The sequence below is a fragment of the Pseudophryne corroboree genome, chromosome 11 (genome assembly GCF_028390025.1).
Source record: "Pseudophryne corroboree isolate aPseCor3 chromosome 11, aPseCor3.hap2, whole genome shotgun sequence".
NCBI lineage: Eukaryota > Metazoa > Chordata > Amphibia > Anura > Myobatrachidae > Pseudophryne > Pseudophryne corroboree.
The window spans coordinates 258,814,895-258,835,052 of NC_086454.1; positions in this window are offsets into that span (position 1 = coordinate 258,814,895).

Below are 20,158 nucleotides of genomic sequence, written 5' to 3' on the forward strand. Positions count from 1 at the left end.
GCGTAAATGGGCTCCCGGGTCGATGCGTCCCGGGACCCATTTGCTACAGCAGGGAGAGGCGGCGCATAGATGATCTCATCTCTCAGCACCGCCTCCACCTCCGCCCCGGCTGCCGGCTCCGCCCCCCGCTGCTATGGCAACCCGCCCGGCATATTGCCGGGTCGGGGAAGCCTACAGCAGCTGCCAATGCCGGATCCCACCCGGGAAGGATCCGTTTCCAATTCCCGGGTGGGATCCGGCATTGGCAGTGTGAAAGGGGTATAAGTGTGTGGACTAACGTCACTGCACCAGGCACCGCAATACTCTGCCAGTAGGTTATGGGTCCAGACCCACGTGCCTGAAGATTAATGCCTGAATGTTTTGAGTAATAACACAGATAAAGTTTAAAGTGACATTTTATACAAGTGCAGAGAAGATGTATAACACAGGACACAGTATGAACTTTGCTAAGCTGAAAGGTTCAGAGAACTATGCTACATGGAAGTTTGCCATGGAGATGCTGCTTATGTGGGAAAAGTTGTGGAAGGTCACAATAGACCCAAGAGCAGGTCCAAACCCAGATGATGTAGACAGAGACATCGGGACGATAGATTTAGCTGTGGAGCAGCATGTTTATTCAATAGTCAGTGGGAAAGTGTCAGTTAACAACATGTGGACAGCCCTGCAAAATGCGTATGAAGACAAAGGTCTAATGAGAAGGATAAGTTTGAGACGCATTCTATATGGAACGAAACAGAGTGCATATCGTTCTGTTTTATCTGCCAGTGTGTAGGGCCCATAAGTCACTCCACGCATGCATCTATGCATACGTCCCAACATGACCCTCTCCAGGAGGGACACAATGCTCTGCTCCTGGACTTTTCTATTAATTATGATTGCTGGCACCTGTTTTGCACAGGTTAACGGATAAGAAAGGTATTCCAGCGCCGGTGAAATCCAGGAGCAGAGCATTCTGTCCCTCCTGGAGAGGGTCATGTTGGGAGGTATGATCTATGTCATACCATGCATGTATCTCAGTCACACCATGCATGCATCTAAGTCACGCCGTGCATGCATCTAAGTCACGCCGTGCATGCAATTATGTGACGCCAAACATGCATCTAAGTCACACCGCGCATGCATCTAAGTCGCTTCACCCATGCATATACAGTAGGTAACACCACACATGCATCTAAATCATGCCGCTCATGCATCTAAGGGCCTAATTCAGATCTGTTAGCAGTTGGGCAAAACCATGGGGGTCATTCCGACCCGATCGCTCGCTGCAGTTTGTCGCAGTGCAGCGATCGGGTCGGAACTGCGAATGCGCTGGTGCCGCAGTGCGCCGGCGCATGGCAGTCGTCGGTGCCCAGCGATCGCCTCTGAGACAGAGGCGGTCACTGGGCGGGAGGGGGCTGAACGGCGGCGTTAAGCCGCCATTTAGTAGGCACGGTCTGGCCAACACAGGCGTGGCCGGACCATTTGGGGGGCGTGACGCTGCGACTGCGTGACGTCTCATGCAGCCGCTGCGGCCAGCGTCAGCGACAGACAACTCCCAGCCAGCCGGGAGTTACTCCACAGATACAGAGGCATCGCCTCTGTGCGATGCTTTTGTATTTGTGCGGGGGCGGCACTGACATGCAGGGCGGACTAGCCCTGTTCTGGGCGTCCCCCCGCATGTCTGAGTTTACGATCATAGCTGTGCTAAATTTAGCCCAGCTACGATCAACTCGTAATGACCCCCTATGTGCAGTTGAGCAAAACCATGTGCACTGCAGGGGAGGCAGATTTAACATGTGCAGAGAGAGTTAGATTTGGGTGTGGTGTGTTCAATCTGCAATCTAATTTGCAGTGTAAAAATAAAGCAGCCAGTATTTACTCTGCACAGAAATAAAATAACCCACCCAAATCTAACTCTTTCTGCACATGTTATATCTGCCTCCCCTGCAGTGCACATGGTTTTGCCCAACTGCTGAAAAAAATCCTGCTGCGATCAACTTGGAATTACCCCCATGGTTTTGCCCATTTGCTAACCAATTTGCTGCTGCGATCAGATCTGAATTAGGCCCTAAGTCACACCGCACATGCATCTAAGTCACACTGCGCATGCATCTGAGTCACATTGTGTATGCATCTGAGTTATGCCGCACATACATCTAAGTCACACGCTCATGCATCTGTCATGCCACACATGCATCTAAATCAAAACACACATGCATTTAACTCATGCCACAAATATTTCTAAGTCACGCCGCTCATGCATCTAAGTCACGCCGCGCATGCATCTAGGTCACGCCGTACATGCATCTAAGGGGGACATGTACTAAGTAGTGATAAAACTGGAGAAGTGAGCCAGTGGAGAAGTTGCCCATGGCAACCAATCAGCTACTTTGTATTTTTTTATAGTATGCAAATTATTAATGTTACATCAATGCTGATTGGTTGTGCTGGGCGTTCCTTGGCAGTGACTGGGTGATACCTAGGAGGTGGCTATTAAGACTCGCGGAGATGGTCGATCTTATGGGCGTGTTGCAGGCTTGTCACTGAAGTGTTTGTGTACATCAGGCTTCTTCAACCTTGGTCCTCAAGGCACACTAACATTCTAGGTTTTAGTGATATCCATGTTTGAACAAAGGTGACTTAATTAATACCTCAGTTATTTTGATTTAACCATGTGTGCTGAAGCCTGGATATCATTAGAACCTGCACTGGTAGTGTGCCTAGAACCTGCACTGGTAGTGTGCCTAGAACCTGCCCTGGTAGTGTGCCTAGAACCTGTCCTGGTAGTGTGCCTACAACCTGCACTGGTAGTGTGCCTAGAACCTGCCCTGGTAGTGTGCCTAGGACCTGCACTGGTAGTATGTCTAGAACCTGCCCTGGTAGTTTGTCTAGAACCTGCCCTGGTAGTGTGCCTACAACCTGCCCTGGTAGTGTGCCTAGAACCTGCACTGGTAGTATGTCTGGAACCTGCACTGGTAGTGTGCCTAGAACATGCACTGGTAGTGTGTCTAGAACCTGCACTGGTAGTGTGTCTAGAACCTGCACTGGTAGTGTGCTTTGAGTACCAACGTTGGGAATGCCTGTTGTACATCATACTTACCTACATTGTATTTCTCCTCTCCGGGAGAAGCCCGGAGAGGGGACGCTGCAGGAGTATTCGGGGGGAGGGGCCAGACTGTGACATCACTAAGCCCCGACCCCGCATCGGAAAATGCCGTGATTCGCAGGTCCGCGGGAAAGGGGCGGGGCTAAAATGACGCAATTTGCATCATTTTAACCCCTTCTCCACCCGACGGACCCGCAAATACGGGAGATTTTCTCTCCATCCTGCTCGCATCACTAGGGTGCGAGCAGGATGCGGGAGACCTGCCCACTCTTCCGGGGGTGCGGGGGGCTACCCCAAAAAACGGGAGCCTCCCGCAGCTTCCGGGAGAGTAGGTAAGTATGGTGTACATAGATGTATAATTGCTCACATTGGAAGCCTTACTCAGTTGCAGAATCTACACCTAGTATGGCCCTAGTGCAAGTTTCGATGTTGAGACGGATGGTGGCCTCTATAGACAGACCAAGCTCGAAGTGGCCATCTCAGGCCTAACACATTCATGTACATGGATACACAAGGGAAGGGCTCGTAGTGGTATTAGCATAGAGTCGTGGATGTGCGACCAGCAAAAGACACACACACAGGCGCTGCTGAGCCTGACTCTGGATCAGGTCCTATACTCCTTAAGAAGAAAATGTGTTTATCTAGGTGTGTGCTTCTCTGATTCTTTAGCTGTTTGCAATCCTACCTTCCCTCTCTCCTGCTCTCCCCCCATTATATTTGTCTTTACCACCACCAGTCTCTGCCTCTCAATATATGGTTGCCTCTCTGTCTGTGTATGTGTGCCTTTCTACCCCCATACGTACCTCTGTATCCATCACCCCACCCTCTAGGGCCGGACTGGCCATCTGGCTCTTCTGGTAAATGCCAGAAGGGCAGATGGCCTGTAGGGCTGGTTCAACCTAAAAGCAGCTCTGCTGTCCACACAGCACACAGACAAACAGGGGCTGGTGGAGCAACTCCACCTCCCAGCGCTCTGCTCGGCCTCCCGGCATACAGAGAGACGGGAATGCGCTGCTAGGCCCCTTGTCACATACCTCCCATCTCTGCACGGGCTGAAAGAGTGACAGCTGCGCACTCCAAAAGCTACATCTCCCATAAAAGAGATGGATATTATGTACTGTCTGAGTCAGGGAAGAGGAAGTTGCACTGCATGAGTATGATGCTGAGGTTTATGGAAAAGGTGCAGTGCGTCAGTGTTATAGGGGCCCATTTATCAATAAACATTTGCTGCATATTCCCCCAAAACACTCCAATTTCTCCAATCTCTAATATCTTTTTGTAATCCTTCAATTTCTGACAGCATCTGTAGCCCCTGTAGGTTTCTGTGGGGGATGCGATCAGATTTACCAAGCTTGGACCCTGCTGCTAATGCCATCTGAAGACGGGGTTGTGCTGCTGTAGCCTATGGGTTACGCTTCACAAACTTTTAGCTGGCAAAGCAATGGCTGCAGCGCATGCGTTATCAGCGGACTCCGTATGTGCATGAGTTCTGACACAGGCAAGAACACACCGCAGGGACGAACTCCTTTTGGAGCCCCAGTGCCTGCATGTCTTCGTTCAGACATTCCTGTTAGTATACAGTGCGCTCTGTGCCTGTTTCCTTCTACAATAGGACCCAATGGGCGCATCTCCGTGTGTTTGTTCCCTAGTGCCAGTGTCTCTCAGAGGTGGAGCTTAGTGTATGCTCTGATCCTCTATCTTAGTGACAGTGTGCGTGTGGAGCTGAGACCGGGAGCGGAGCTCAGTGTGTGAACAGAGTGAGAGACTTACAGTGTTCTTGCATGTACCGCACCTCCGGAGCTATCACAGAGCCGGGGGAAGGTGCACCTTCTTCATAGCGGGAGTCAGACTGCACTGCCGTGCAATCCTCCATCCTTTTACCATCGGAGACATCCCCTGCTGATATACCACAGCCACACGAACAGACTAATAAGTACCGCTACCATTGCTGTGTTACCTTGTCTGATATAAGGGGCTAAATCGCCTATACCAATAATACATCCAAGTCACCTGTATTTACTGAATAAACCTGCATTACTGTTTAAACTCATTAACACCCCTTTCACACCGCACAAATAACCCGGTATCGACCCGGTATATTGCCGGGTCGACACGGGTTGGCATGCGGTGTGAAAGGGGCATAGCAGAAATCGCGGGTCACCTGACCCGGCAATTCAATACGGGAATAAAGCAGTGTTATACCCGGACTGAATACTGGGTCAGTGGCTGCGTAAATGGGCTCCCAGGTCGATGCGTCCCGGGACCCATTTGCTACAGCAGGGAGAGGCGGCGCATAGATGATCTCATCTCTCAGCACCGCCTCCACCTCCGCCCCGGCTGCCGGCTCCGCCCCTCGCTGCTATGGCAACCCGCCCGGCATATTGCCGGGTCGGGGAAGCCTGCAGCAGCTGCCAATGCCGGATCCCACCCGGGAAGGATCCGTTTCCAATTCCCGGGTGGGATCCGGCATTGGCAGTGTGAAAGGGGTATAAGTGTGTGGACTAACGTCACTGCACCAGGCACCGCAATACTCTGCCAGTAGGTTATGGGTCCAGACCCACGTGCCTGAAGATTAATGCCTGAATGTTTTGAGTAATAACACAGATAAAGTTTAAAGTGACATTTTATCCAAGTGCAGAGAAGATGTATAACACAGGACACAGTATGAACTTTGCTAAGCTGAAAGGTTCAGAGAACTATGCTACATGGAAGTTTGCCATGGTGATGCTGCTTATGTGGGAAAAGTTGTGGAAGGTCACAATAGACCCAAGAGCAGGTCCAAACCCAGATGATGTAGACAGAGACATTGGGACGATAGGTTTAGCTGTGGAGCAGCATGTTTATTCAATAGTCAGTGGGAAAGTGTCAGTTAACAACATGTGGACAGCCCTGCAAAATGCGTATGAAGACAAAGGTCTAATGAGAAGGATAAGTTTGAGACGCATTCTATATGGAACGAAACAGAGTGCATATCGTTCTGTTTTATCTGCCAGTGTGTAGGGCCCATAAGTCACTCCACGCATGCATCTATGCATACGTCCCAACATGACCCTCTCCAGGAGGGACACAATGCTCTGCTCCTGGACTTTTCTATTAATTATGATTGCTGGCACCTGTTTTGCACAGGTTAACGGATAAGAAAGGTATTCCAGCGCCGGTGAAATCCAGGAGCAGAGCATTCTGTCCCTCCTGGAGAGGGTCATGTTGGGAGGTATGATCTATGTCATACCATGCATGTATCTCAGTCACACCATGCATGCATCTAAGTCACGCCGTGCATGCATCTAAGTCACGCCGTGCATGCATCTATGTGACACCAAACATGCATCTAAGTCACACCGCGCATGCATCTAAGTCGCTTCACCCATGCATATACAGTAGGTAACACCACACATGCATCTAAATCATGCCGCTCATGCATCTAAGGGCCTAATTCAGATCTGTTAGCAGTTGGGCAAAAACATGGGGGTCATTCCGACCCGATCGCTCGCTGCAGTTTGTCGCAGTGCAGCGATCGGGTCGGAACTGCGAATGCGCTGGTGCCGCAGTGCGCCGGCGCATGGCAGTCGTCGGTGCCCAGCGATCGCCTCTGAGACAGAGGCGGTCACTGGGCGGGAGGGGGCTGAACGGCGGCGTTAAGCCGCCATTTAGTAGGCGCGGTCTGGCCAACACAGGCGTGGCCGGACCATTTGGGGGGCGTGATGCTGCGACTGCGTGACGTCTCATGCAGCCGCTGCGGCCAGCGTCAGCCACAGACAACTGCCGGCCAGCCGGGAGTTACTCCACAGATACAGAGGCATCGCCTCTGTGCGATGCTTTTGTATTTGTGCGGGGGCGGCACTGACATGCAGGGCGGACTAGCCCTGTTCTGGGCATCCCCCCGCATGTCTTAGTTTACGATCGTAGCTGTGCTAAATTTAGCCCAGCTACGATCAACTCGTAATGACCCCCTATGTGCAGTTGAGCAAAACCATGTGCACTGCAGGGGAGGCAGATTTAACATGTGCAGAGAGAGTTAGATTTGGGTGTGGTGTGTTCAATCTGCAATCTAATTTGCAGTGTAAAAATAAAGCAGCCAGTATTTACCCTGCACAGAAATAAAATAACCCACCCAAATCTAACTCTCTCTGCATATGTTATATCTGCCTCCCCTGCAGTACACATGGTTTTGCCCAACTGCTAAAAAAAATCCTGCTGCGATCAACTTGGAATTACCCCCATGGTTTTGCCCATTTGCTAACCAATTTGCTGCTGCGATCAGATCTGAATTAGGCCCTAAGTCACACCGCACATGCATCTAAGTCACACTGCGCATGCATCTGAGTCACATTGTGTATGCATCTGAGTTATGCGGCGCATACATCTAAGTCACACGCTCATGCATCTAAGTCATGCCACACATGCTTCTAAATTAAAACACACATGCATTTAACTCATGCCACAAATATTTCTAAGTCACGCCGCGCATGCATCTAAGTCACGCCGTACATGCATCTAAGGGGGACATGTACTAAGTAGTGATAAAACTGGAGAAGTGAGCCAGTGGAGAAGTTGCCCATGGCAACCAATCAGCTACTTTGTATTTTTTTATAGTATGCAAATTATTAATGTTACATCAATGCTGATTGGTTGTGCCGGGCTTTCCTTGGCAGTGACTGGGTGATACCTAGGAGGTGGCTATTAAGACTCACGGAGATGGTCGATCTTATGGGCGTGTTGCAGGCTTGTCACTGAAGTGTTTGTGTACATCAGGCTTCTTCAACCTTGGTCCTCAAGGCACACTAAAGGGGGGTACACACGGAGCGATAATCTAAGCAATCTGATTAGATTGCTTAGATTTTCAGCAACATCGCTCCGTGTGTAGCCCCCTCAGCGATAGCGATGCGCGGCCCCGCACATCGCTATCGCTGCTGCTAGATTGGCCTGCATGCAGGCCAATCTAGCGGATCGCTCAATTCACCCGCTGGGTGAAATGAGCGGCCCCCCCGTCTCCCCCTGCACGCTCAGCACAGATCGCGCTGTGCTGAGCGCCGGGAGAAATGTGTGCTGAGCGGTTCGCAGCACACATCTCTCCCAAATCGGGCCGTGAGTACTGGCCTTAACATTCTAGGTTTTAGTGATATCCATGTTTGAACAAAGGTGACTTAATTAATACCTCTGTTATTTTGATTTAATCATGTGTGCTGAAGCCTGGATATCATTAGAACCTGCACTGGTAGTGTGGCTAGAACCTGTCCTGGTAGTGTGCCTAGAACCTGCACTGGTAGTGTGCCTAGAACCTGCCCTGGTAGTGTGCCTAGAACCTGCCCTGGTAGTGTGCCTAGGACCTGCCCTGGTAGTGTGCCTAGAACCTGCCCTGGTAGTGTGCCTAGGACCTGCCCTGGTAGTTTGTCTAGAACCTGCACTGGTAGTGTGTCTAGAACCTGCACTGGTAGTGTGTCTAGAACCTGCACTGGTAGTGTGCTTTGAGTACCAACGTTGGGAATGCCTGGTGTACATCATACTTACCTACATTGTATTTCTCCTCTCCGGGAGAAGCCCGGAAAGGAGACGCTGCAGGAGTATCCGGGGGAGGGGCCAGACTGTGACATCACTAAGCCCCGCCCCCGCATCGGAAAATGCCGTGATTCGCAGGTCCGCGGGAAGGGGGCGGGGCTAAAATGACGAGATTTGCGTCATTTTAACCCCTTCTCCACCCGACAGACCCGCGAATACGGGAGATTTTCTCTCCATCCTGCTCGCATCACTAGGGTGCGAGCAGGATGTGGGAGACCTGCCCACTCTTCCGGGGGTGCGGGGGGCTACCCCAAAAAACGGGAGCCTCCCGCAGCTTCCGGGAGAGTAGATAAGTATGGTGTACATATATGTATAATTGCTCACATTGGAAGCCCTACACAGTTGCAGAATCTACACCTAGTATGGCCCTAGTGCAAGTTTCAATGTTGAGACGGATGGTGGCCTCTATAGACAGACCAAGCTCGAAGTGGCTATCTCAGGCCTAACACATTCATGTACATGGATACACAAGGGAAGGGCTCGTAGTGGTATTAGCATAGAGTCGTGATGTGCGACCAGCAAAAGACACACACACACACACACACACAGGCGCTGCTGAGCCTGACTCTGGATCATGCCCTATACTCCTTAAGAAGAAAATGTGTTTATCTAGGTGTGTGTGCTTCTCTGATTCTTTAGCTGTTTGCAGTCCTACCTTCCCTCTCTCCTGCTCTCCCCCCATTATATTTGTCTTTACCACCACCAGTCTCTGCCTCTCAATATATGGTTGCCTCTCTGTCTGTGTGCCTTTCTACCCCCATACGTACCTCTGTATCCATCACCCCACCCTCTAGGGCCGGACTGACCATCTGGCTCTTCTGGTAAATGCCAGAAGGGCAGATGGCCTGTAGGGCTGGTTCAACCTAAAAGCAGCTCTGCTGTCCACACAGCACACAGACAGACAGGGGCTGGCGGAGCAACTCCACCTCCCAGCGATCTGCTCGACCTCCCGGCATACAGAGAGACTGGAATGCGCTGCTAGGCCCCTTGTCACATACCTCCCATCTCTGCACGGGCTGAAAGAGTGACAGCTGCGCACTCCAAAAGCTACAATTCCCATAAAAGAGATGGATATTATGTACTGTCTGAGTCAGGGAAGAGGATGTTGCACTGCATGAGTATGATGCTGAGGTTTATGGAAAAGGTGCAGTGCGTCAGTGTTATAGGGGCCCATTTATCAATAAACATTTGCTGCATATTCCCCCAAAACACTCCAATTTCTCCAATCTCTAATATCTTTTTGTAATCCTTCAATTTCTGACAGCATCTGAAGCCCCTGTAGGTTTCTGTGGGGGATGCGATCAGATTTACCAAGCTTGGACCCTGCTGCTAATGCCATCTGAAGACAGGGTTGTGCTGCTGTAGCCTATGGGTTACGCTTCACAAACTTTTAGCTGGCAAAGCAATGGCTGCAGCGCATGCGTTATCAGCGGACTCCGTATGTGCATGAGTTCTGACACAGGAAAGAACACACCGCAGGGACGAACTCCTTTTGGAGCCCCAGTGCCTGCATGTCTTCGTTCAGACATTCCTGTTAGTATACAGTGCGCTCTGTGCCTGTTTCCTTCTACAATAGGACCAAATGGGCGCATCCCCTAGTGTTTGTTCCCTAGTGCCAGTGTCTCTCAGAGGTGGAGCTTAGTGTATGCTCTGATCCTCTATCTTAGTGACAGTGTGCGTGTGGAGCTGAGACCGGGAGCGGAGCTCAGTGTGTGAACAGAGTGAAACACTTACAGTGTTCTTGCATGTAGCGCCTCCGGAGCTATCACAGAGCCGGGGGAAGGTGCACCTTCTTCATAGCGGGAGTCAGACAGCACTGCCGTGCAATCCTCCATCCTTTTACCACCGGAGACATCCCCTGCTGATATACCGCAGCCACACGAACAGACTGATAAGTACCGCTACCATTGCTGTGTTACCTTGTCTGATATAAGGGGCTAAATCGCTTATACCAATAATACATCCAAGTCACCTGTGTTTACTGAATAAACCTGCATTACTTTTTAAACTCATTAATACCCCTTTCACACCGCACAAATAACCCGGTATCGACCCGGTATATTGCCGGGTCGACACGGGTTGGCATGCGGTGTGAAAGGGGCATAGCAGAAATCGCGGGTCACCTGACCCGGCAATTCAATACGGGAATAAAGCAGTGTTATACCCGGACTGAATACCAGGTCAGTGGCTGCGTAAATGGGCTCCCGGGTCGATGCGTTCCGGGACCCATTTGCTACAGCAGGGAGAGGCGGCGCATAGATGATCTCATCTCCCAGCACCGCCTCCACCTCCGTCCCGGCTGCCGGCTCTGCCCCCGCTGCTATGGCAACCCGCCCGGCATATTGCCGGGTCGGGGAAGCCTACAGCAGCTGCCAATGCCGGATCCCACCCGGGAAGGATCCGTTTCCAATTCCCGGGTGGGATCCGGCATTGGCAGTGTGAAAGGGGTATAAGTGTGTGGACTAACGTCACTGCACCAGGCACCGCAATACTCTGCCAGCAGGTTATGGGCCCAGACCCGCGTGCCTGAAGATTAATGCCTGAATGTTTTGAGTAATAACACAGATAAAGTTTAAAATAAGAATTTACTCACCGGTAATTCTATTTCTCATAGTCCGTAGTGGATGCTGGGACTCCGTAAGGACCATGGGGAATAGCGGCTCCGCAGGAGACTGGGCACAACTATAAAGAAAGCTTTAGACTACTGGTGTGCACTGGCTCCTCCAACTATGACCCTCCTCCAGACTTCAGTTAGGATACTGTGCCCGGAAGAGCTGACACAAGAAGGAAGGATTTTGAATCCCGGGTAAGACTCATACCAGCCACACCAATCACACCGTATAACTCGTGATACAATACCCAGTTAACAGTATGATAACAACTGAGCCTCTCAACAGATGGCTCAACAATAACCCTTTAGTTAGGCAATAACTATATACAAGTATTGCAGACAATCCGCACTTGGGATGGGCGCCCAGCATCCACTACGGACTATGAGAAATAGAATTACCGTTGAGTAAATTCTTATTTTCTCTAACGTCCTAAGTGGATGCTGGGACTCCGTAAGGACCATGGGGATTATACCAAAGCCACCAAACGGGCGGGAGAGTGCGGATGACTCTGCAGCACCGAATGGGCAAACTCTAGGTCCTCCTCAGCCAGGGTGTCAAACTTGTAGAATTTAGCAAACGTGTTTGACCCCGACCAAGTAGCTGCTCGGCAAAGTTGTAGAGCCGAGACCCCTCGGGCAGCCGCCCAAGAAGAGCCCACCTTCCTCGTGGAATGGGCTTTTACTGAATTAGGATGCGGCAGTCCAGCCGCAGAATGTGCAAGCTGAATCGTACTACAGATCCAGCGAGCAATAGTCTGCTTTGAAGCAGGTGCACCCAACTTGTTGGGCGCATACAGGATAAACAGCGAGTCAGTCTTTCTGACTCCCGCCGTCCTGGAAACATAAATTTTCAGGGCCCTGACTACGTCCACCAACTTGGAAGCCTCCAAGTCATTAGTAGCCGCAGGCACCACGATAGGTTGGTTCAGATGAAAGGCTGATACCACCTTAGGGAGAAATTGGGGACGACTCCTCAATTCTGCCCTATCCATATGGAAAATCAGATAAGGGATTTTACATGACAAAGCCGCCAATTCTGATACACGCCTGGCCGAAGCCAAGGCCAACAACATGACCACTTTCCACGTGAGATATTTTAATTCCACGGTTTTAAGTGGCTCAAACCAATGTGATTTTAGGAAATCCAACACCACGTTGAGATCCCAAGGTGCCACTGGAGGCACAAAAGGGGGCTGAATATGCAGCACTCCCTTAACAAAAGTTTGAACTTCAGGTAGAGAAGCCAGTTCTCTCTGGAAGAAAATCGATAGAGCCGAAATCTGGATCTTAATGGAACCCAATTTTAGGCCCATAGTCACCCCTGACTGTAGGAAGTGCAGGAAACGGCCCAGCTGAAATTCCTCCGTTGGGGCCTTCCTGGCCTCACACCACGCAACATATTTTCGCCATATGCGGTGATAATGGTTTGCGGTTACTTCTTACCTAGCTTTAATCAGCGTAGGAATTACTTCCTCCGGAATGCCCTTTTCCTTCAGGATCCGGTGTTCAACCGCCATGCCGTCAAACGCAGCCACGGTAAGTCTTGGAACAGACAGGGCCCCTGCTGCAGCAGGTCCTGTCTGAGCGGCAGAGGCCATGGGTCCTCTGAGATCATTTCTTGAAGTTCCGGGTACCAAGCTCTTCTTGGCCAATCCGGAACAATGAGTATAGTCCTTACTCCTCTTCTCCTTATTATCCTCAGAACCTTTGGAATAAGAGGAAGAGGAGGAAACACATAAACCGACCGGTACACCCACGGTGTCACTAGAGCGTCCACAGCTATCGCCTGAGGGTCTCTCGACCTGGCGCAATATCTTTCTAGCTTTTTGTTTAGGCGGGACGCCATCATGTCCACCTGTGGCCTTTCCCAACGGTTTACAATCATTTGGAAGACTTCTGGATGAAGTCCCCACTCTCCCGGGTGGAGGTCGTGCCTGCTGAGGAAGTCTGCTTCCCAGTTGTCCACTCCCGGAATGAACACTGCTGACAGTGCTAACACGTGATTTTCCGCCCATCGGAGAATCCTTGTGGCTTCTGCCATCGCCGTCCTGCTTCTCGTGCCGCCCTGCCGGTTTACATGGGCGACCGCCGTGATGTTGTCTGACTGGATCAGTACCGGCTGGTTTTGAAGCAGGGGTTTTGCCTGACTTAGGGCATTGTAAATGGCCCTCAGTTCCAGAATATTTATGTGCAGGGAAGTCTCCTGACTTGACCATAGTCCTTGGAAGTTTCTTCCCTGTGTGACTGCCCCCCAGCCTCGAAGGCTGGCATCCGTGATCACCAGGACCCAGTCCTGTATGCCGAATCTGCGGCCCTCTTGAAGATGAGCACTCTGCAGCCACCACAGCAGAGACACCCTGGTCCTTGGAGACAGGGTTATCAGCCGATGCATCTGAAGATGCGATCCGGACCACTTGTTCAATAGGTCCCACTGAAAGGTTCTTGCATGGAACCTGCCGAATGGAATTGCTTCGTAGGAAGCTACCATCTTTCCCAGGATCCGCGTGCAGTGATGCACCGACACCTGTTTTGGTTTTAGGAGGCCTCTGACTAGAGATGACAGCTCCTTGGCCTTCTCTTCCGGGAGAAACACTTTTTTCTGTTCTGTGTCCAGAACCATCCCCAGGAACAGTAGACGTGTCGTAGGGATCAGCTGTGACTTTGGAATATTTAGAACCCAGCCGTGCTGTTGTAGCACCTCCCGAGATAGTGCTACCCCGACCAACAACTGCTCCCTGGACCTCGCCTTTATCTGGAGATCGTCCAAGTACGGGATAATTAAAACTCCCTTCTTTCGAAGGAGTATCATCATTTCGGCCATTACCTTGGTAAAGACCCTCGGAGCCGTGGATAGACCGAACGGCAACGTCTGGAATTGGTAATGACAATCCTGTACCACAAATCTGAGGTACTCCTGGGGAGGATGGTAAATGGGGACATGCAGGTAAGCATCCTTGATGTCCAGTGATACCATGTAATCCCCCTTGTCCAGGCTTGCAATAATCGCCCTGAGCGATTCCATCTTGAACTTGAATTTTTTTATATATGTGTTCAAGGATTTCAAATTTAAAATGGGTCTCACCGAACCGTCCGGTTTCGGTACCACAAACATTGTGGAATAGTAACCCCGTCCTTGTTGAAGTAGGGGCACCTTTACTATCACCTGTTGTGAATACAGCTTGTGAATTGCCTGTAACACTGCCTCCCTGCCTGAGGGAGTGGTTGGTAAGGCAGATTTGAGGAAACGGCGGGGGGGAGACGTCTCGAATTCCAGCTTGTACCCCTGAGATACTATTTGAAAGATCCAGGGATCCACCCGTGAGCGAGCCCACTGATTGCTGAAATATTTGAGACGGGCCCCCACCGTACCTGGCTCCGCCTGTGGAGCCCCAGCGTCATGCTGTGGACTTAGAGGAAGCGGGGGAGGACTTTTGCTCCTGGGAACTGGCTGTATGCTGCAGCTTTTTCCCCCTACCTCTGCCACTGGGCAGAAAGGACGCGCCCTTAACCCGCTTGCCCCTATTGGGCCGAAAGGACTGTACCTGATAATACGGTGCTTTCTTTGGCTGTGAGGGAACATGGGGTAAAAATGTAGACTTCCCAGCTGTTGCTGTGGAAACGAGGTCCGAGAGACCATCCCCGAACAACTCCTCACCCTTATAAGGCAGAACTTCCATGTGCCTTTTGGAATCTGCATCTCCTGTCCACTGCCGAGTCCATAACCCTCTCCTGGCAGAAATGGACATTGCACTAATTTTGGATGCCAGCCGGCAAATATCCCTCTGTGCATCCCTCATGTATAAAAGTGCGTCTTTAATATGCTCTACGGTTAGCAATATAGTGTCCCTGTCTAGGGTATCAATATTTTCCGACAGGGAATCTGACCACGCAGCTGCAGCACTGCACATCCATGCTGACGCAATAGCTGGTCTCAGTATAACACCTGTGTGTGTATATATAGACTTCAGGATAGCCTCCTGCTTTCTATCAGCAGATTCCTTCAGGGCGGCCGTATCCGGAGACGGTAGTGTCACCTTCTTTGACAAGCGTGTGAGCGCTTTATCCACCCTAGGGGATGTTTCCCAGCGTGACCTATCCTCTGGCGGGAAAGGGTACGCCATTAGTAACCTCTTAGAAATTACCAGTTTCTTATCAGGAGAAGCCCACGCTTCTTCACACACGTCATTTAACTCCTCAGATGGAGGAAAAGCTACTGGTAGTTTTTTCTCTCCAAACATAATACCCTTTTTTGTGGTACCGGGGGTAACATCAGAAATGTGCAACACATTTTTCATTGCCTCAATCATGTAACGTGTGGCCCTATTGGAAGTTACATTAGTCTCATCGTCGTCGACACTGGAGTCAGTATCCGTGTCGACATCTGTGTCTGCCATCTGAGGTAGCGGGCGTTTTAGAGCCCCTGATGGCTTTTGAGACGCCTGGGCAGGCACAGGCTGAGAAGCCGGCTGTCCCATAGTAGGTATGTCGTCAAACCTTTTATGCAAGGAGTCGACACTGTCGCGTAATTCCTTCCACAGAACCATCCACTCAGGTGTCGACCCCGCAGGGGGTGACATCACATTTACAGGCATTTGCTCCGCCTCCACATAAGCCTCCTCATCAAACATGTCGACACAGCCGTACCGACACACCGCATACACACAGGGAATGCTCTGACAGAGGACAGGACCCCACAAAGCCCTTTGGGGAGACAGAGAGAGAGTATGCCATGATTAAGCTAATTATTTATCTTATAACATTCACTATATACTGGTAAGAGACTCTGTACGCAATGGGCGTACGGGGTACCGTAAGGGTACGCACTTAGCGTAGCAGACGCTAGGCCGTGGTCGAGACGCACGAGACGCACGAGCGGCACGTTCGCTCACGGCTTAGCTGGGTATCGAGCACGCTATAGGCGGTCCGAGTACCGTAATGCTACGCTACTAGCGTAGCGGATGCTGTGCCCACAAGAGGAACACGAGCGGCGCAGATGCTCACAGGATGACACACAGTAAACCTTGTATGCAACACAATGAAAGGCTGAGCCTATACTGTAAACCTTGGTTTTGTAATGTGAACACAATGCAGTGCTAATTAACCTCTAGTATATGAAAGCCGCTTGAGCGATTGAGACGCTCTGATTACTCTCAGCAATGTAATAAACACACAATACCTTGCTAAGGTTCCAAAACCTTTACTAACGAGATATAGTTATGTAAAAAGGGAAAATACAGTTAACATCTTATACACTACAGACTAACATCAATATCTAAACATAATAACTACACATATACAATATACAACAGCGTAACAATAACAGAGAGAGAGAGAGAGTATGGCAAATACAAACAGAGAATAAGTTGGTTACAGAGAAACACTTACACACCGGGGAATGATCGCTGCGCAGCCCTGGTCACCAGCTCTCAAGTTAGTCAGTGATGAAAACCTTTTGTGGAGAGTAGACTGAGCTGGCCCAAACTGGCTGCCTTATATACACTGCATACAGTACACTACAAAGGGGCCTACAATCTCATTGTTCATTGGACACAGGAATCTGTCTTCACATTATAACAAAAGGTCATAGGTTGATTCAAACAGGTGGGCTGTGACTATTTCATACTGCTCAGGTGGGAGGGAATCTCAGGATTCCCGCCGCATGGATAATGAACTGCAAATATAGTAAATGTCCATAAACTTCGTATAAACATAACTATTCGCAGGAGCGATTAATTCCTCTCAAACCAATACCGGAATGTTTCTAATAATATACTCTACCGTTGCATACCAAACACCACTGCTCAAAACCTGTCTGACCCTTCGTATCATGTAAAGAGGGATTTCTCTGTCCATAAACCAGTTACACTAAACAAACTTACTGATATTATTAAGGAGACCATAACCTACAAAATGCACTATTTGGATTAACTATGGTACAATTGAGTCGCCCGCCAGACGCACACAAACTCTACCGTAAATGCACATACCACGCGCTTGAGCGCATGTCCGTGGAGGCGCCGTCACGCAACTGCGAATATGCGCACGCACGGGAGAGAATGTGCACGTGCAGCGGGCAAGCGCATGGGGTTAGTACAAGGCATGAGAATAACAATATTTTTCGACTTTGACAGTCCACCCTTTGGCAGTCACCAATAACTGCCACTTCCTAAACAAAACAGAAAAATATATGTCATCATGTAAACACATTTTTATGATTGGATAAGGGGAGGAGAGGAGAAGGTAGGAAAAGTATGACCTAGTGAGATAGTAAAAGCATGTGTGTATGAAATCCATGTTTGAGGGGTCATGTATCATCGTGCCGTACGTGTTTTAAATTAAGCTTCGAGGTATTGCGAAGTATACATTTGAATCCTTCTTATCCCGTATTACGGGTCTGTGGATGGGCTGTCAAACTCTACCGAGCTCTTTTCGGCTTTTGGTTGCAACAAATGGGGAGCACATTTAGTTGATGATACATGAAGGGGGGGAACATGTGAATGCTGATATGTGTCTATATTCCCTGTCGACTATGTGTGTCATTACCTGGAGGTTGTAGAGATGAAGATAAGAAACAATCATTATAAATGCAGTCGTAAACTATGTGAGTTTAAATAAACAGTCGCCGATTGAGGTCTTGTCTGGTGTCTTGTCTTGATGTACATGTTGTCTGATGTCTCTCGGTGCTTTTGCTATAAATAGCGAGCAAAAGCTTTTCCATTGTCCATAAAATTACAGTCTCTAAAGTATTGGGCTATCGTAAAAGTTAAAGTCACTAGGGATATTGGGGGCTTGTGGCATAGTTCATCAATGGTCTGTATAAAAGAGATTGTCAAATTCTTCTTCCAAGCGGATGTCTTTGTACCTTGGAGGAAAACAAAGGAGAAACGGGTGAAAGAAACGGACCGTGGAATCACATTTTCATCACAACATTGTCTCTATCGTTGGGTCATAAACCAAATTAGTTGTTATTACAGTGTCCTCGCTCCTCAGACTCATCACTCTGGTACTACCTTTACACTTCGTTAAAGTCCGAACGCATCTAAATATCAGGCCAACCAATATGACGACTCCCAGAATACACAAGAGAAATTTCCCTACATCCATTATAATACCTTGGGCCCATTCTCCTAAACCAGAGAACCAATTTCGTGGGTTCAACCATGACACCCAACTGGTCAGCTCATTACCCACAGCAGCAAGTGTGAGATTGTGTTTCCTTCGAAACTCCCACTTCAATTGCAAAATGTCATCCATCTTTTGGTCTATGACCTCGGCCGGGTCCTCAGTGCTGTTTGTAATATACGTGCAGCACTTTACTCCATACTGAGTTGCTAGGGTAACGCAATACCCGCCTGTCACTGCTGTGAGATAATTGAGAATCATCCTATGCTGAACCAGCTCTATTTTGTAGGCTTGTAACTCTTTCCCAGTGTACCTGAACGTGTCGTCATACATTTCGGTGATATTGTCTAACAAGTTCGCTAGCGCAGATATATATTTATAATTTATCACTCCTCTGGCGGTACGAGTGATATCTAACGCGAGTAAGAATTGAATCCCGGTGGATTCATGGATCAGATCAGAGGCCGGATGCTCTGTCCTCTCTATCAGGTGCCATTTAACGACGTGCTCGTAATGAGTGTGAGTATAAGGAGCTTGGGCACCGCAGTGAATGTCTTTCATTTTGGTATGGGATACAGTCATTACTTCAGGCAGTACTTTTCCAATGCAACACAATCCCTCTGAGTTTGGGGCAAGCCACTTATACGCCTTTCTCCCGCATATGAAATATGCATCATCGGGGAGAACATATGGGACAGAGTATGACATTACCATGTTACAAATTTTCCATGTGAAATCTCCTAACCCTAATTCTCCCATCTGTCTAGTACACGTATCCGGTTGTACGATATGTGCACAGTATCCTGGTGATACTTCTCCAACTCGCATGGTCCTACTTCCTAGAGTGTACCTATACCGGAAATATTTTCCACTGTTGGCTATCTGGCGTATAAGCTCTGTGTCTATGGGCATTCTATCGGCTCTATATGAAAATGTCATGGTTTGATTACTCCATGACACTTCCCAATTTCCCGGCTTTCGGGGATTGGAAATGTTAAAGCATACTAAGGACTTATCCACGTGATACTGGTGGAGCTTCAAACTAGGAGGACTAGAGATATTAAACCTCTTGTCCACCGGCCTCCCACCACTTAACTCAAGTACCTCTCCTACAGTTAAAGGGAATGGTACTAGTCCTGATTTGCTATGACCTTGAGGTACTTGATGCACCCATCCTCAACTATATTGTCACAATGCCTACAGATGCAGTTCTCTTCAGCTAACAATCCTTCACAATTCCTTCTATTGTCAATGCTACCAGATCGTTTTCTGATACTCGCCTTTACTCGGTGATTATGTTGCTCTTGGAAAACTATGCCTCCATCCTGGTCATCAGAACCCATTCCAGATCCTTTCTCGACCTCCATGGTACTCTCACCGAAACAGACTGCTCTGGTCAACATCATGGTCAACAGGAAAATCCGGATCACAGTCTCTTGGGGCAAGTCCATCTTATAGGAGGAAAAGAGAAATTTGTAATGGGGGTACAGAAAATAATTGAGGGGAAAAAAATGTTACAATGTCTTCTAGTCTTGTTGTTCTTCTTGCTCTGTCGTCATCTCAAAGGTGCTGTCTCTCAGTCTTCCAAACGAACATTCTGGTGATACAATATTCCTTCCAAATCTGCAATCTTTCTGTAAGGAGCAAAAATCTTGCATTACCATTTGTCTAACTGATGTGTGACATACCATCTGTAAAGCATGAGAACATGAGAGAAAAGAGGAAAAAAAACAAACGAGAGAGAGAACAATTCATATATATGTTACCTAAAACAACAAACAAAA